Raw genomic sequence first — 16,655 nt, forward strand, 5'->3', positions numbered from 1 at the left:
TTAAAATTTTTTTTTATTTTGATATTTTTTTTGTTTTAGTTAATTTGTATCTTCATTCCTCTACAAATTCAGTTATCATTGTAAGAGCACGTTTGCGGAATTCTTTCATTATTCACTTTCAACTGATTGCAAACGCTACATAGTTGCATATCACCATTTGAGAAATCATCATAAACAACGCGCTTTCATTTCGAAATGCAATGGTACTATGTAAAAACATACCAACAAACATAAAACTGGAAACAATTCAATTTCAACAATTGTAAATGATTATTACCCTCTCGTCTAGCACACATAAATGCAATAAAAAATAATTTAAAATAACTTTTCCAAATAGTTGCACGAAAATCCCAGATAGTACTTGTGTAAATATGCAACGATTCCCAACTCATCAATGCGTTGGCATTTCTCTCGCTCGCTTTGAATTTCTCACACGTACAAAGCATATTTCGTTCGTTACCTACATTTGTTTTCTAGTTTTACTGCTGAAAATGAAAGTTCTGATTTACATATAATCAATAGGTAGCATACATGTGTATTTACTCAACCTCCATAGCATATGTGATACCATGAAGTCACATTCGAGAGGCGCACACATTCCTTTCGTCGTCCGACTATTTATGAATATTTATTAATCGTGCGGCTTGTCGTTTGTTGCGCTCGCGTGACAAAAGTGTTTTTCTTTTTCACTTTTTTCCCCTCATTTTTTTCACTTCTTATTCAAATCTACCATTCATATGCATTCAATTGAATTTATAATTCTGGTGGCCCTTTTCAATTTGCTGGAGACAGCCGATGCGCGTGTGAAATGCGGCGCTCAAAGCAAATGCAGAGTTGTATTTTTCAACTTTTTTTTATTTTGTTTTTTCGTTTTTATTGTTTATGGCCTATAATTGTGTGCGTGTATATTTGTCATGGCGTTTTAAGACAATTTTGAGTATATAGTCAAATAAAATTTTTAAATTTTTTCTGGATTTTATAACCTAAAAATTTTAAACTTGTCTGAATGAGACTACCCTATATAAGGTAGTCGACTTTGGGATTTAAAATATACGAAAATGAATTTCAAATACGCTCATTTATCCGCTTTACTCAACACTTCATATTTTTATTGTTATTTGTTGTTGTAATTTTCGCTTCTAGTGTTACGAACTATAAGTTCTCACGTTATATATAAAAATTTATCAATCCGCAATTCAACTATTTCTTCGGTTTTCGGTGTTTTTCAATTAATTATTTTCTATCTCCAACAGAAAATCAATTAAAAACGTGTTTTGAAAATTGTCACGCTATTTGCATTAATTTGTTGTTCTTATTGATTTATAAATACATTATTGTTGCCTTTGTTGTAATTTGTATTTGAAAGAAAACGAAAGTGCTGCTCTTTTCATGGCTCAATGGATTTGAATATCAACTTTTTACTAGGTCAAATATCTAGCTGGGGGAAATAGTGAAGAATGCGATTTGGTTTTGCATTAATTAAGTCAGAGTTGCCAACTTTTTGAAATTTTATTATATTAAAATTAATATTTTTAAAACTATCTTAAATGGTTGCATGCTACAATTCTTTTCAAACTTAATTAAAAAAAATATATTTTTTCGTTTTATGGAAAAAATGTAAATAGGGTTGCCACCAATTATTTTTTAACTTGCCTAATAAGTATATAGATTTGAAAAAATCTGCAAAAGCTGGTCTATAAAAGTGTCACCAATCCTTCTTAAAGCTATAAAATATTTTACTAGGGTTGCCACTAAATTAATTTTTAGTTTTTGGGTTATCACCAATTATTTTTTAACTTGCCTAATAAGTATATAAATTTAAAAAAATCTGCAAAAGCTGGTCTATAAAGGTGTCACCAATCCTTTTTAAAGCTATTAAAATATATTGCTAGGCTTGCCACCAAATTAATTTTTATTTAATTTATCATAAAACTAATTATTAATGCGCAAAAAATACGATATTAATACATGATAATTTTGAGTTTTAAATTTTATAATATTTTTGACGCCTTTAATGGTCAACTCAGATTTCTAGTAGAATCTAGTTTTTCCAAAACATCCTTCCTAACAATTCTTCTTGTAATATTAAAATAGTTAAAAAGGTTGAGAATACATTGAAATTCTACATGGAACTATTGAATATACAGTATCAGCTAAAACGGAAGGTTTTCAAGGTTTCCTATGTAGGATTCCTTATAGAGCCTAGAATAAGTTGACTCTTTCAGCCTCCTCTCATTTTTTATAAAGTCTATTAGTTGTTTAGTGATATTACAAATGAATATATGTATTATTTGGTATACTTTCTACATTCCATTTTTTCCATATTGGGCAGAGTTGCCATATAATTTTTTTTTTTTATAAAAATTTTTATATGTTGTAAATCAGCGCCTTTTTCAATTCCTTGGTTTAATTTAAATTGTATTGCGCTTTTATATTTTACATTGTTGCCAGATTATTTTCAAGTGAAAATTATTATAAATTAGTATATATTAGCGGTATGTATGTACTTTTATATCTGAGTACAATTTTCCCTACAAGCATTTTACGCTCATTTTTCCAACACTAACTCGTAAATCATAAATTACTGTGAACAATCAATTACTCTCAGCAAAATATGCAAAGCTGGTAATTGAATTAAATTGCTATTTATTTATTAATGTCCGTCTTTATTTTATAACCCACATTGGGTATGCCGCTTAAGTCTTTTGATTCATTCGTGTGCACTTCAACTGCATGGCACAGTGCATATGATGAATTGCTGCAGCGCATTTGCATTGGTCACTGGTCGTTCGAACTGCCAACTAGTGCATGCAATTGGATTAGTTGCATGCAGCGCTGCTTTGCTGCATTGCAGAATAGCTTGTTAAAAATATTCATAATTGCCATAAATGTGTTTCCGCGATTTTTCGCGCGTTAAGTAATTCATGCGATCGAGTGAGTGCATGTCTGCCAACTGAGATAAAAATCTAATCTTTTTTTTTGTATTATTTGCATTCTTTTTTTTTAGTTTTAGGCCCATTTACCGCAATTTCTAGGCTTAAGTGAAGGCTTAAAACGCGATTCATGCTGAGTGTTGAATATATGCGATGTATTGCATGCATTTGGAGTATTTATTTAATGGTTTTCATTTCATATTAGATTTGCTTAGTTTGAATAGGGTGGTTACTATGAACCTAATGCTAATTGGGTTGTAAGAATATGATTGTTCTTCAATGCCCTTTTGGCGAGAAGGAAATTGTGTTTTACTTGCATCAACTCATTATAAATTTTTGTTTTGAATTTAATTTAACTTAATTTTTGTTAACTTAACTTAACTTAAACTTCACTTGAACTTAAGCTAAACTTAATTTTTAACGTAAACTTAAATTTTAACTTAAACCTAAACTAACACTTAACTTAAACTTAAACTTATACTTAACTTAAACTTAAACTTAAACTTAACTTAAACTTAACTTAAAATTAACTTAAACTTAAACTTAAACTTACACTTAAACTTAAACTTTAACTTAAACTTAAACTTAAACTTAAACTTAAACTTAAACTTAAACCTTAACTTAAACTTAACTTAAACTTAACTTATACTTAACTTAAACTTAACTTAAACTTAAACTTATACTTAACTTGAACTTAAACTTAAACTTAAACTTAAACTTAAACTTATACTTAAACTTATACTTAACTTAAACTTAAACTTAAACTTAACTTAAACTTAAACTTAACTTAAACCTAACTTAAACTTAACTTAAATTTAATTAAACTTAACTTAAACTTAACTTAACTTAAACTTAACTTAAACTTAACTTAAACTTAACTTAAACTTCACTTAAACTTAACTAAAACTTAACTTAAACTTAAACTTAACTTAAATTAAACTTAACTTAAACTTAAACTTAACTTAAACTTAACTTAAACTTAAACTTAACTTAAACTTAACTTAAACTTAACTTAACCTTAACTTAAACTTAACTTAAACTTAACTTAAACTTAATTTAAACTTAAACTTATACTTAACCTAAACTTAACTTAAACGAACTAACTTAACTTATTAAAGTTTAACTTTAGTTTCAACATTAGTTTAAATTTTAATATATTCGCATTCTCGTTTAATCAACTTTAATTTTTACACTTCGCATGCATCGCATATTTAGCACAAGAAAAATAATTTTCATACAAAAAATAAATTTCATAAACTCACGTGGCATTCAAATTCAAAATGCAGCTGTACTCTACTTTCCGACGACACAAAATCACCGCAAAATCAGGCAAAATTAAAATGCACGTTTTGCAGTTTGGCCATTAAGGTTATGGCCCAAGTGCTCGCGAGCCACCAACAGCAACAACAACAGTACAAGTATTGTCACCAGTTGCTTCTACAGCGACTACAGTGTCGTCTTCAAAGCCAATTCTGTGCTACCGTTTGGCTGACAAAAGGCGGCCGTAAGTCATCAGTGAAAGTTTCTGCATTTTTCGAAAGAAGACACACGACGACACACGAGTGTGACAAATTCATGCAAAACACACACAAGTGAGTCAGTCCGTAAGTGAGTGAGTGGATAAGTAGTGTTTGCAAACCAGGCGCTGATGAGCGCACGAGTACAGAGAAATGAAAACAGTTAAACAACAAATAAATATTTATTTGTGAAAATAAAATCGAAAACGGCATTGCAAGTCAGCCACGACGAAAAGTGGGCGCATGCGCGAGCGTGGAATGCATGCTAAATACTTGTATATATGCACGTACGCGCAGCTGTATTGAAAGTAAATTAATCAATACATGAAGAGGCCGTGTGCTGGTGAAATAAGCACATAAAAGGCCGGTAGGTGTTGGAAAGCTTGGAAATGAGGTGTCTCAAAAGTTCCTAAAATAATATATTTAGAATATCGGCGTTGCTGAGTGGTGGCTTAAGATTTTTGGGAGACTTATCAGTATGACTGTGGTGAATTTGTTGACTTTGTAACGAAATGTTGACAGTGCTATGGAAAGTGCAATAAGTTGAATTTTGGAAGAAGTAGGTAAACTATTGCACATGAAATGGGAATGAGGACGCAAAAAGGAAGTATTTTTAATGACTTTTTTATAAAAAAAAATATTTTTATTTTTTTTTCTAAGAAAATTTTAGTTTTTGTTCGTTTTTCAATAAAATTATTGTTCGTATTTTTATGAAATATTTTTTTGTGTTTTTTTTTTTTTAAATATTATATACAAAAATTTATAAAAAAGTGTTTTTAGTTTATAATAAAATTTTTTATGGAATATTTTTTTTTTTAAATATCATTTTTAATTAATTTTTTTTTTAATGTTTTTCCGTTTTATAATATATTTGTATATTATTTGTAATTTTGTTTGCAACATATTTTTTATAATTTTTTTTTTACTTTTGATTACATTTTTCCATAATTTTTTTTTTTGTTTATTTTATATTGATTGTTTTTTGGTAGTGAAAAATTTTATTATATTAATTTTTGTGATTTTTTTTTATTTTTTTGTCATGATTGTTTTATTTATTTTAGAAAAAAAAAATTGTAAGTAATATATTTATATTATGTATTATATATAATGTTGAAAAATTAAAACAAAAATGAATATCAGTTGTGTTCATTAATTTTTTTTATTTTAAATAATGAAAATTAATTTTTTTATGTGATGTATGAAATATTAAAAATAAAAAAAAATTACAAGTTAAATAAAAAAAAAAGAATATTTTTACAATAACTAGTAGCCAGCTAATAAATAAATAATTACAAGTCTTACAAGTAATATTGGAAAAAAGACATATTAAAAAAATATCAGAAAAATCTCATGACCATAAAAAAATATTAAAAAGTTAAAAATATCACAACAAATAGCACAACAATAAATAATAAATGCGCGCGCAACTCTAAACTCCGTAAGTTAGTCAGTAGAATAATGAGCGCAGCAGGAAAGTGAACAAATATACATTTCAAGCAAATTCATGCTACTTTTCGTATAATATTTTTTTTGTTATTTTTTTATGACTTTTTGCATGCCAAAGAGCGTATGCCAACAGTCAAACAACATAAAACAAAATATATAAATAAATAAAAACAAAACAAAAATAAAAAAAGGAAAATAAATAAGAAAAAAGTTGTACGTGAGCTCACTGCAGCATTTCACTTTCACCACTTGTCGAATTGTTTTTGGCTTTTTATTTTTAGTTATTTCTTATTTTCGTTGTTTTTGTTGTGCAAATGTCTGCGGTCTGTGTTTTTGCCACTCAAGTGTTGTCTCTGTTTCTTCTTCTTTTTCTTTTGGCTGCTTGCTGCTGCCACTTCTTGGTTCTCATTGCTGCCGCAAGAGCACACTTGACTTTTTATGTATATTGTTATGGTTGTTTGAGCAGATAATCATCTGATGAATGACAATGAAATTGAATTATTTCTGGTGACAGGTGTTCCGCACACACAAACGAATGTATATATATGTATATGTAGCTATATAGAATATGTGCTTGTGTTTGTTTGTAATGAATCTCATGCTGTTTTGGTGGGAAAGTAAATTGAAATCGTAATTGAAAACGTGGACAATGTAATGTAGTGGCAAGTAGAAAGAAATGTGCGCTTCAAAAACTTTAATATTTTTTATTTTGCGAATTATTATTGTTGTGATCACTAGTTGGATATTTTAGTGATCTTTAAATTTTGAATGTGGACTTATTTGCTTAATGCGTATATTATGGTTTCATAAATATGAAATATGAATATTAAAATTTAAAAATAATATTATTATAAATTATGAAAAAAATAAATAAATTAATAAAACTAATGTTTTGAAAAAATATTAAATTCAATATATAAGTTTAAAAACTTTTTTATAATTTTCCAAAAAATTTTAATTATTCTAATTTTATTTTTTTTTTTTTGTGAATTTTAGTGATTTTAGTTTAGGGTTTTATTTGCTTTTACTAGTCTATCTGGTATTTTTACATATTATATATTTTTTTATTTATAGTATTAAAATTTTTTTACAACAAAAAACTTAATTTTAATAATTTTAGGTCTATTCGACTTTGTTTTTATATTATTGCTTTTTTTTTGTGTAATTATTTATTAAGTTTAATTTTTTTTTTTAATAAGTTAAATTATTTTTAAATATTTTTTTAATAATTTTTTTATTGTTTCATTACCAATTTATAAACAAATTATTTCTATAGGTTTTATTTATACAATCTTCCATTTATTTTATGATATTAGAAACCAAATTGTTTTGTTTAATAAATTATTTTCTTATATATTTTTAAATGTGTTTCTTACCTTATTTTATTTTAGCGCTTAATATTTTGTTGATTTTTAAATTTATTTTACTTAAAGAATTTTTATAATTTATTATTATTTTTTTTAATTTTACAAAATTGTTGACGCAAATTTCTCAAAAAAATTGCCGTTACTGTCTTATTTTAATAAAATAATATTTGAACAATTTAAATGCATTGTCTTATAAGAAATAATTTCATAAACGAGTTGAGAATTATATAGTTTAAGTATATATCGCGAACGAAATACTTAGTTTTTAGCCTGATTAAATCTGCCAGTTCATACCTCTGAACGGGATTTCATATTTTAAGTGGTTCTACGAAGCAAAAGTAGGATTTTTATACACTCTTGTCGGTCTTCAAGGTTAAAATTGGGTTAAGAGAGGCATAGTTTCTATTTAGGGGTTAACAAAATTGTTCTATATAAGGAAATCACATCCTAACAAGTTAATGAGCGCTTGACGAAGAATTCAAAAATTTGAGAGTGGTTGAATAGATCACTAATTGAGTCAGTTTAATGGCTACAAGGAAGTCTAATTAGAGGTCTTATAACTTTTTGGTAACAGTAACAGTAATTATGAAAATACCTGAGAATATAATTTAGTGTTAAACAAATAACTAAAATTTGAAAACGCCTTCCGTAACTCATCTATTAAATTTTTTTGAACAAAAATATTAAACAGAAAATTTACACCAAAATACTTCAGTGAAAATTTGGTTTTCGTTTAAGAGCCAGAAATACTATCTTCCTCTCTCTTACCTATTTGCCTTGAGCTCTTTATTTTTTCCTCAACGAACTATTTCTTCAGCAACTGGACTTACTCGTTCACTATCCGGTTAATCAGCTGTAGACGAACATCAATCAACGCCATCAACAACAACTCCTACCAGCAACGCACGAGCTCGAGCTCATAAGCGCTACAAGCTGCCGGCATAGATATTGACAATTGATTGCAGCTAAATATGTTAAGATACTGTTATGCGACGTCGCAAACGAACAATCGCACCAATGAAAATATGGAGTATATGTGTATAGGGGCATTTGAAGCATTTTCTACATGCAACAGCAAACAATTTCAAACGCCTCTGTACAGACAACAACAACAAATAAAGTCAGATAATAACAAGAAGAGTATGTAATTTTTCGAGTGGTGATAATGTGAATCTAAGCGATACACTTAAAAGCAATAATCACAATAATAATAACAATAGTAAGAGTAACAGTGAATGGAGAAAATATGAAAAATATGTACCGGCAACAACAACAAACAGTCATAGAATGTAAGTAAGATCACTCAACTCCAAGCGTTGCCAGTGGGTTTTCAGCGTCGCATTGTTGGCATTTTGTTTGATTACTAGCTGTCGACACACCGCACACACGCACACATACATACATACAGAGAGGCACCCAAAAGCACATAAAAACATTCATAATCTCATTTTGTTGCTTGGTTTGTTTGGGGCGCTCAAAGTTGATGGAGTTGTTGATGCGCTTAAAAGATAAACGCGCGCAACAAAGGCCAAAATAGTGGATCAAATTTAATGATACGTTTAAATGGTGGCAACAACATTGTGTTCAAGCAAAAAAAAAAACACTTTTTTATTTTTGAGTTTGAAAAAAAGTGACAGCAAGAAATCACTTAGTTCGTCGCACAAATTAGAGTTGGTAAAATGAAATTTTAGGTTTTTTTGATTTTTTAATTTTTTTTGTTTTTGTATTTGTTTTTTAATTTTCCTTGTTACTCTTTGTCTGGTTTTGGCGCTAATTCAAGAAAAAATGGGTGCTCTTAGAATTAATGCTTAATGTGTTCTTGTCTGGCTAAATTGTTAAGTAGGTAAGCGCTACCGCTTTGTTGTTGTTGTATTGAGTTTATAGAGTGTAAAAACTATTGTGGCTTATAAGCATATTAGTTGTGTGCAATTTGCGGTTTGCTAATAATTTTGCGCAATATGAAAAAAAATTCATATACATATGTATGTATGTGTACTAATGGTTGCGGAATTTAAAGGAGGACTTGGGTAATTGTTTGATAAAATCAGTACATTAAAAATTGTTCTATATTACAGTTAAGCTTAGTTCATACAGTAAGCATAGATTAGCCTGTATGTTATGATTTTTTAAATATTTATAGAGTTGCCACCTATTTGAAAATTTTAAAAATTATTTTAAACGTTATTTATGCGTTAAAACCTCTAAATTATAAAAAACTATTTTTGGAGTTGCCACCTCTATATAATTTGTTTGGTGTTGCCACCTATTTTTAATTACAAAAATTTATTTAAAGCGTTATTTATGTGTTGCAACCACTATATGACAAATCAATTTTTTAGAGTTGCCACCTGTCTGAAAATTTTAAATTTATTTTGTATATATTGATATATTTTTTAATATTTCTAAATAAAAGGCGAAAGTATTAAATATAATAATAATAATTTTTCAAATATATTCCTTTATTAATTTTTTTTTTATTATTGTTAATTTTTAAGAGTGAAAATATGTTTTTTTTTTATTATTTTTAATAGACTACCAATTTCGAAACTGTGTACAAATCACTCACTCACAGATAAGTACTTCTTCCCAGTATTTGTTTGGCATTAAAAAACAATTTTTACTCATCAATGCCCAAGGCATTATTTGCTAAGAAAGCACTCACTCACCTGTGCACCCATAGCACCGCGCCTTTAAATGCCGACACTTTGGAAATTTGTCGAAATGCGCATGATTAGCTATCAATAGCACATTTTTATGGCGCGCTGTAAGTTAAATGGGTTTTCAAGAGCGCCAAATTGGTGAAAAAAATCAATGAATAAAATCCGCTGCGGGCATTGAGTATTTGCATAAATATTCAAAGACTGTATGGCAGACACATGCTTGTTTTGTTGGTTTTGTTGCTGTTTTAAGGTATTTGTGTCTTCGGACGCTAACTCTGACACATAGCGCTGAGCTGCCAGCGACTGCTGCCAAAGAAAGGCTACTACTAATTGTTTAAATACATATTTACATACAAATTTTGTTTTTGTTATAAATTTATTAGTGTTGCTCGTTTGTAATTTTATTTGGAAAAAGAAAGTGCGAAAAAACGGTGCTTTATGCTGTCTCTTTTGCGCCACTCAACCAATCAATTGCCGTTTGAATTGTTCACTATTCTTTATTTTTCTAGCTTTTATAAGCTTTTCTCAACTCAACCATTGTGTATATGGGTTAAATATCTGTACGTAGTGGTCGGCTTGAATGGCACTGTTTAATTGAAAATTTATGCAAAGACATTTGAATATTTGTTGGTGTTGTACATATGTGTTTAAGCACATATGTTGAGGTAATAGCATTACTTATAAGTCATTGTTTAAAATGTATATTATTAGTGGTTGTAATATACCTCAAATTTGAATTATTGCGGTAAATTAGAGTCAGTTAATATATCTCTATTTCAAATTTATATTTGTTTAGTGGCCGCATTGCACAAAAGTGTTAGGTAACGAATCATTAACCGCTCATTTGCATTTAACCAAATTTCACTTCCTACTTAAGTGCCGATTGATCTATCGGAAATCGAAGAAAGTGAAAATTTGCAAGCATAATTTACCTTTCAAGAAATATAATACTCATTTTTCATATAAATGAGCGCTGATTAATCAGCTTGTTATAATAATTATGGTTTTTTAGGAATTTCTTTAGAGAGGAAGTGATGTCATGTTGTCGCTGATGTAATATAAGAAAGAGTCAGTGACTCGATAAGGCCGATGCTCGTGGCGATTTTTTCGTCTATGAGGTTTTAGAAAGTATGAGTTTCAAAAATAGTAATTTTTATGCTAGCAATTCAATTTTGAACTAATTATTAGTGGTTTCAGACAGGAGCTAATTAATCAATTAACCGGCCTCTGTTCGATTAAAACGCTGATTAAGATCGATTTACCAAACAAAATAAAAATCTACCTTAATTTGAATAGTATTGAGTTTTAATCGACTTGAAAATGAGATGCAACTCTGCTATTGGCTGAATTTTTTGATCAATTTCTTGATCGGTTATCGAGTGGCCGGCAGTGTAAGAGACGAAAAGGGGTTTCTCTCTAATTTGGCTGTCTAAAATCGCTATAAGGTTCACATATGATTCTGCTGAAAATTTAGTATAGATGATATACTCTTTAAAAAATTTTTAATTACTAATTATTTTAGTCTTTTCGTTTGCTGTCAGTTATAGAATGACTATTTTTAAATATCTGGCAACACTGTAAAAAATATTTTCAACTACATTCTTTCCTAAATCTTTTCAGTTAGTTGGTTTTTGTAAAAAATCATTTATTTTATAACTTTCTAAGAATTAACATTTCCAAAAGTGTGGCAACCCTATTCAAAAATAAAAAAATACAAAAAACAATTCTTAAAACTCTCATTCTAATACATTTATTGTTATTTTTTCTTAAAATTTTTATATTGTTTTTAATTTTCGAAGAGGTGGTAACTCTTATCTTAACATTTTCTGAACTCTAAGATTTCCTAATAATTTTAACTTAATGTCTTACCTAACTACAAATATAGCAGTTTTTTCGTTAGCTATGATTTTGTTTATTATAATTTAAATTAAATAAAAATTGATGGCAACCTTGCTAAAACATAATTTTATTAATATAATTTTCTTAAATGCTTTCATCTTATTGATTATATTGAAATAAATAATTTATTTTAGCAACTTAATTAATTCATAATTTCAAAATGGTGGCAACTCTCATACAATCAAATATACTGCATTGTCCATTAAATCACTGCAATTGGTAACCAGATTTAAAATTTTCAACTCAATTTCAATTTAATTTTTTTTAATTTTCAAATAGATGGCAACTCTTCTTAAGCCCTTATAGCATTTAAAAATTAAAAATTTTGATTAAAAATCCATTAAAAAAAAATTGGCCCAAAAATTTTTTGTCGAAAAAAGATGTTCTTCTAGTAGATTTCTTTTTTTAACGGGTGATTTTTTTGAGGTTAGGATTTTCATGCATTAGTATTTGACAGATCACGTGGGATTTCAGACATGGTGTCAAAGAGAAAGATGCTCAGTATGCTTTGACATTTCATCATGAATAGACTTACTAACGAGCAACGCTTGCAAATCATTGAATTTTATTACCAAAATCAGTGTTCGGTTCGAAATGTGAAATCCGCTTTTTTATCGACAAATTTTGTTCAGCGATGAGGCTCATTTCTGGTTGAATGGCTACGTAAATAAGCAAAATTGCCGCATTTGGGGTGAAGAGCAACCAGAAGCCGTTCAAGAACTGCCCATGCATCCCGAAAAATGCACTGTTTGGTGTGGTTTGTACGCTGGTGGAATCATTGGACCGTATTTTTTCAAAGATGCTGTTGGACGCAACGTTACGGTGAATGGCGATCGCTATCGTTCGATGCTAACAAACTTTTTGTTGCCAAAAATGGAAGAACTGAACTTGGTTGACATGTGGTTTCAACAAGATGGCGCTACATGCCACACAGCTCGCGATTCTATGGCCATTTTGAGGGAAAACTTCGGAGAACAATTCATCTCAAGAAATGGACCCGTAAGTTGGCCACCAAGATCATGCGATTTAACGCCTTTAGACTATTTTTTGTGGGGCTACGTCAAGTCTAAAGTCTACAGAAATAAGCCAGCAACTATTCCAGCTTTGGAAGACAACATTTCCGAAGAAATTCGGGCTATTCCGGCCGAAATGCTCGAAAAAGTTGCCCAAAATTGGACTTTCCGAATGGACCACCTAAGACGCAGCCGCGGTCAACATTTAAATGAAATTATCTTCAAAAAGTAAATGTCATGAACCAATCTAACGTTTCAAATAAAGAACCGATGAGATTTTGCAAATTTTATGCGTTTTTTTTTTTAAAAAAAGTTATCAAGCTCTTAAAAAATCACCCTTTATTACCAGTTAGTTACTGTGCAGTTATAGTTATTTAATTATTTTAGTTATTTCTAACTAAATAAACTGCATCACAGCAGCTGCTCTAAATGCACTACCATGCGTATTTAAGCTTCAGTTTTTATTTAACTTTCAAATGAACGAGGAAAACTAAAATTCATAAAAATTTCCGAAGATTAGAAAGCGAAAAAATACCTCAAACACACTACTTTGCAGTTATTGAGCAGAAAAATCACTTAACAACAATTTCTATTTGCAACGAACGTCCGTCTCGCTACAAACGCACGCACCAGCACTTACATATGTACGAGTACATAGCTATTTATGCAGAGTATGCAGTTAGAAACGTGCCTTGCCTTACAATATACATATGTACGCATGTGTGTCGGTATGTTTGAAAGAAATAATAGAAATTTTCAATGGCAAACAAATAAAACAGTAATAAGTGAGCTGTTACACACATACATACAAACACATGTAGACGCATAAAATAGAATACCGCCATGGTTATGCTATGCGCTATACTATGCTCTGTGATATATATTTTTTTTATGTATTTACATATATGTATATGCATGTATGTATGTGTATGTGTGTGTTACATGCTAACAGCTACTACAAATAGCTGGCAGCCGGAAAGCGAGCAAATAGCCAGAGAAATTCTTTTAGTACACAAACAAGTCAGAGAGTGGGCAGCGGACAGCGCACCGCAGCGGCAACCGGTAGCGACTACGGAACGTGATTGTGAAATTATGGCGAGTGATAATGGAAATGGAAGCGCTCGAAATGTAAACACACACACACATATATATACATACATGCATTCATACATAAAAATGTATATATTTACATGTATGAATTGCATATTTGCAAGTTTGTTAATATTAACTACCTTTCTTGTTGTTGTTTTTGCCACTGCGTTTTGTTGTTAGCACATAATACTTGTTCTTATTACTGTTGTTGACCACAATGTGCCACATAAAGACGTCGCCGAAATGCTACTAACTACTTCTGAGTGGCGGTTAGCCGTCAAGTTTGCTTTGCCAGCAATGAAAATGTAATAATTATGCCATCACGTTTTCATTTAGCACACTTCTAAGTGTGTTTATGTTTATGTTTACGTGTCAGCGGGTGGTTCACGTGTGGTGGAGTAAAATGCTTTGGTAGTTCGTATTGAAAATATAAAATTCATAACTTTTTTTTTAAGTTTTAAAAACATTGTTGAGGTTTACAGTATTTGAGAGTAATTTCAATATGCTTGAGGTAAATAATTTTTAAAACATAATTGAAGATTTTTAAGTTGCTTAAATTTTTTATGATGAATTTTGTAAAATTTAATTTTTAATAGTTTTTATACTGATTTTTCACTTTAAAATTTGTATATATTTTATTTAATATTTTTTAATATTTCTAGTTTTAAAATTGTGTTTTTTAGATTTTTTTCCATTTCTCAATTTAAAATAAAATTTGTTTTCATTAATATTATTGTTTACTTTTCTAGTTTTATTATTTTTTAATTTTTTTTAAATTTATTTCCGTTTTTTTAATTTTTGATTAGAATTTGATCAATTAATTTTTCAATTGTTATTTCCATTTTTTTTAGGAGTATTTACTTTATAATTCTTGACATTTTTTTAATCTTATATGGAATTAAGTTTTTTCAATTTTTTTGCCTTACTTCTTAATCTCTTTTTAAATTATTATTGTTTTGTTTTTTTTTTTTTTTATTTCTTTGGTGTTTGGGTTTAGTTTTGAATTTTTAAATATGTTACTTATTTTTTTTGTAATTTCAATATTATTTTTAAATATGAATTTTTTAAGGTGACATTTTCAGTTGAGAATAAGTTTGGGATGCAAACAGATCTCCACAAATATTTTGTTGGGTTAATGTTGACACAAATGTCCAAGATCGATATAAAACGATTTAATCGATTTAATCGACCAGCGCTTGACCCTAGAGACATTCCCGCAAACGTCGAGAATTCGGCACAAAAAGTGACATTTTCAGTTGAGAATAAGTTTGGGATGCAAACAGATCTCCACAAATATTTTGTTGGGTTAATGTTGACACAAATGTCCAAGATCGATATAAAACGATTTAATCGATTTAATCGACCAGTGCTTGACCCTAGAGCCATCTATTGGAAAACGGCGGAAGCAAAGTTGTAGACCTAATATGATTTATTTTTAATATTTATTTATTTTTTGGTATATTTGATTTTGTGTTCACTATATAGATTTTACTTAATTTTTTATCAATTATAATATTTTTAAATATATAATTTTTATTTTTTTTTTAATTTAAAAGGTTACGGTTTTTTGTTTTTCGTTTTTGTACAATTTTATAATTTTCTGTTTTAGTTTTTAATATTTTTAAGAAAATATTAAATTTATTAGGTTTTTTAACTCTTAATGCTTATTTCTATTTCTATTTAAATTTTTTATTTTTAAGCTTTTTAAAATTATTATATATTTTAATTTTTTTTACCTTTGGGTTTTTAAAATGATTATTGAAATATATATGATTATTTAATTATAATTTGTAATATAATATTTGAATATACAAAAAAAAATGCAATTCAAAATATTTATTTTTTCTAAATTTTTAAATTATTTTTTTTTATAAATATTAATTATATTATATTTAAGTTTTTTTAAATATTTTTATTTTTAGATTTATAATATTTTAAATATTACTAAACTAAAATTGAGTATGAAACCTCAAAGTTAGATTTTATTGTAATAATTTGTCGTTATCTCTCTGCAACAAAGACTCCAAGGCCAAACTAGTTTAAATCAAAACTATAATTACTCTGTGCAACATACATCTTGCGGCTATAAAAACGCCAATTTGACCCATATACCTTGACTACGGGGATTCACAAACGGACATATGTAACACATTCTCTTTCGGCTTTAATATTTTATTACAATAGCACCAAACAGAATTTTGGGACACATTTTTTTTTTATTTAGGGGACATATTTGCCTTAAGACATTTTTTATTTCGTCTCAACACATTTTTATTATGTCAACTTGCAAGCGTGAAAGTGCGTAAAATATTGTGAAATTTTAGTATTTTTCCAGTCGACGTCGGTGACAGTATAACTCATCAATGTAGGCTTATATATATGAACCGAATGTGTTTTTAAATTAAAACTCGCCGGTTTGCATTTATGCCACTTCGTTGGGTGCTTAGCGCGAGCGACTAGTTGGCGCGCGCATACAAAAGACTTAAGCAACGAACGCGCTTGAGCTTCAGCACATGCGCCTGTGCGAGTTAGGAATTTGCAGTGCATGTTTGGCAGCGCAAGAGTAATCAAAGCAGCGCAACAACTCAGAATAATATGTATATATGTATAACAGATATATATATAGAGACATACATATATGTACAAATATGCTTCTATATGTATGTTTGTGCGTAATTATGCGTGCAAGCACACAACAAAACGGTATTTGCTTCAAGCAGACTCATTG

General features: G+C 28.9%; 1 protein-coding gene and 1 long non-coding RNA gene across 3 annotated transcripts in view; one reads left to right on the forward strand and one right to left on the reverse strand.

Moving 5' to 3' along the window:
* LOC114804311 (uncharacterized) overlaps nt 1–16,655 on the forward strand; it is a 152,612-nt gene that overhangs the window by 47,681 nt on the left and 88,276 nt on the right. The gene's annotated exons all lie outside the window — the stretch shown is intronic.
* LOC105214951 (serine protease filzig) overlaps nt 1–16,655 on the reverse strand; it is a 43,471-nt gene that overhangs the window by 23,077 nt on the left and 3,739 nt on the right. The gene's annotated exons all lie outside the window — the stretch shown is intronic.

Source organism: Zeugodacus cucurbitae, chromosome 6 (assembly GCF_028554725.1).
Source record: "Zeugodacus cucurbitae isolate PBARC_wt_2022May chromosome 6, idZeuCucr1.2, whole genome shotgun sequence".
In the NCBI taxonomy this organism is placed as follows: domain Eukaryota; kingdom Metazoa; phylum Arthropoda; class Insecta; order Diptera; family Tephritidae; genus Zeugodacus; species Zeugodacus cucurbitae.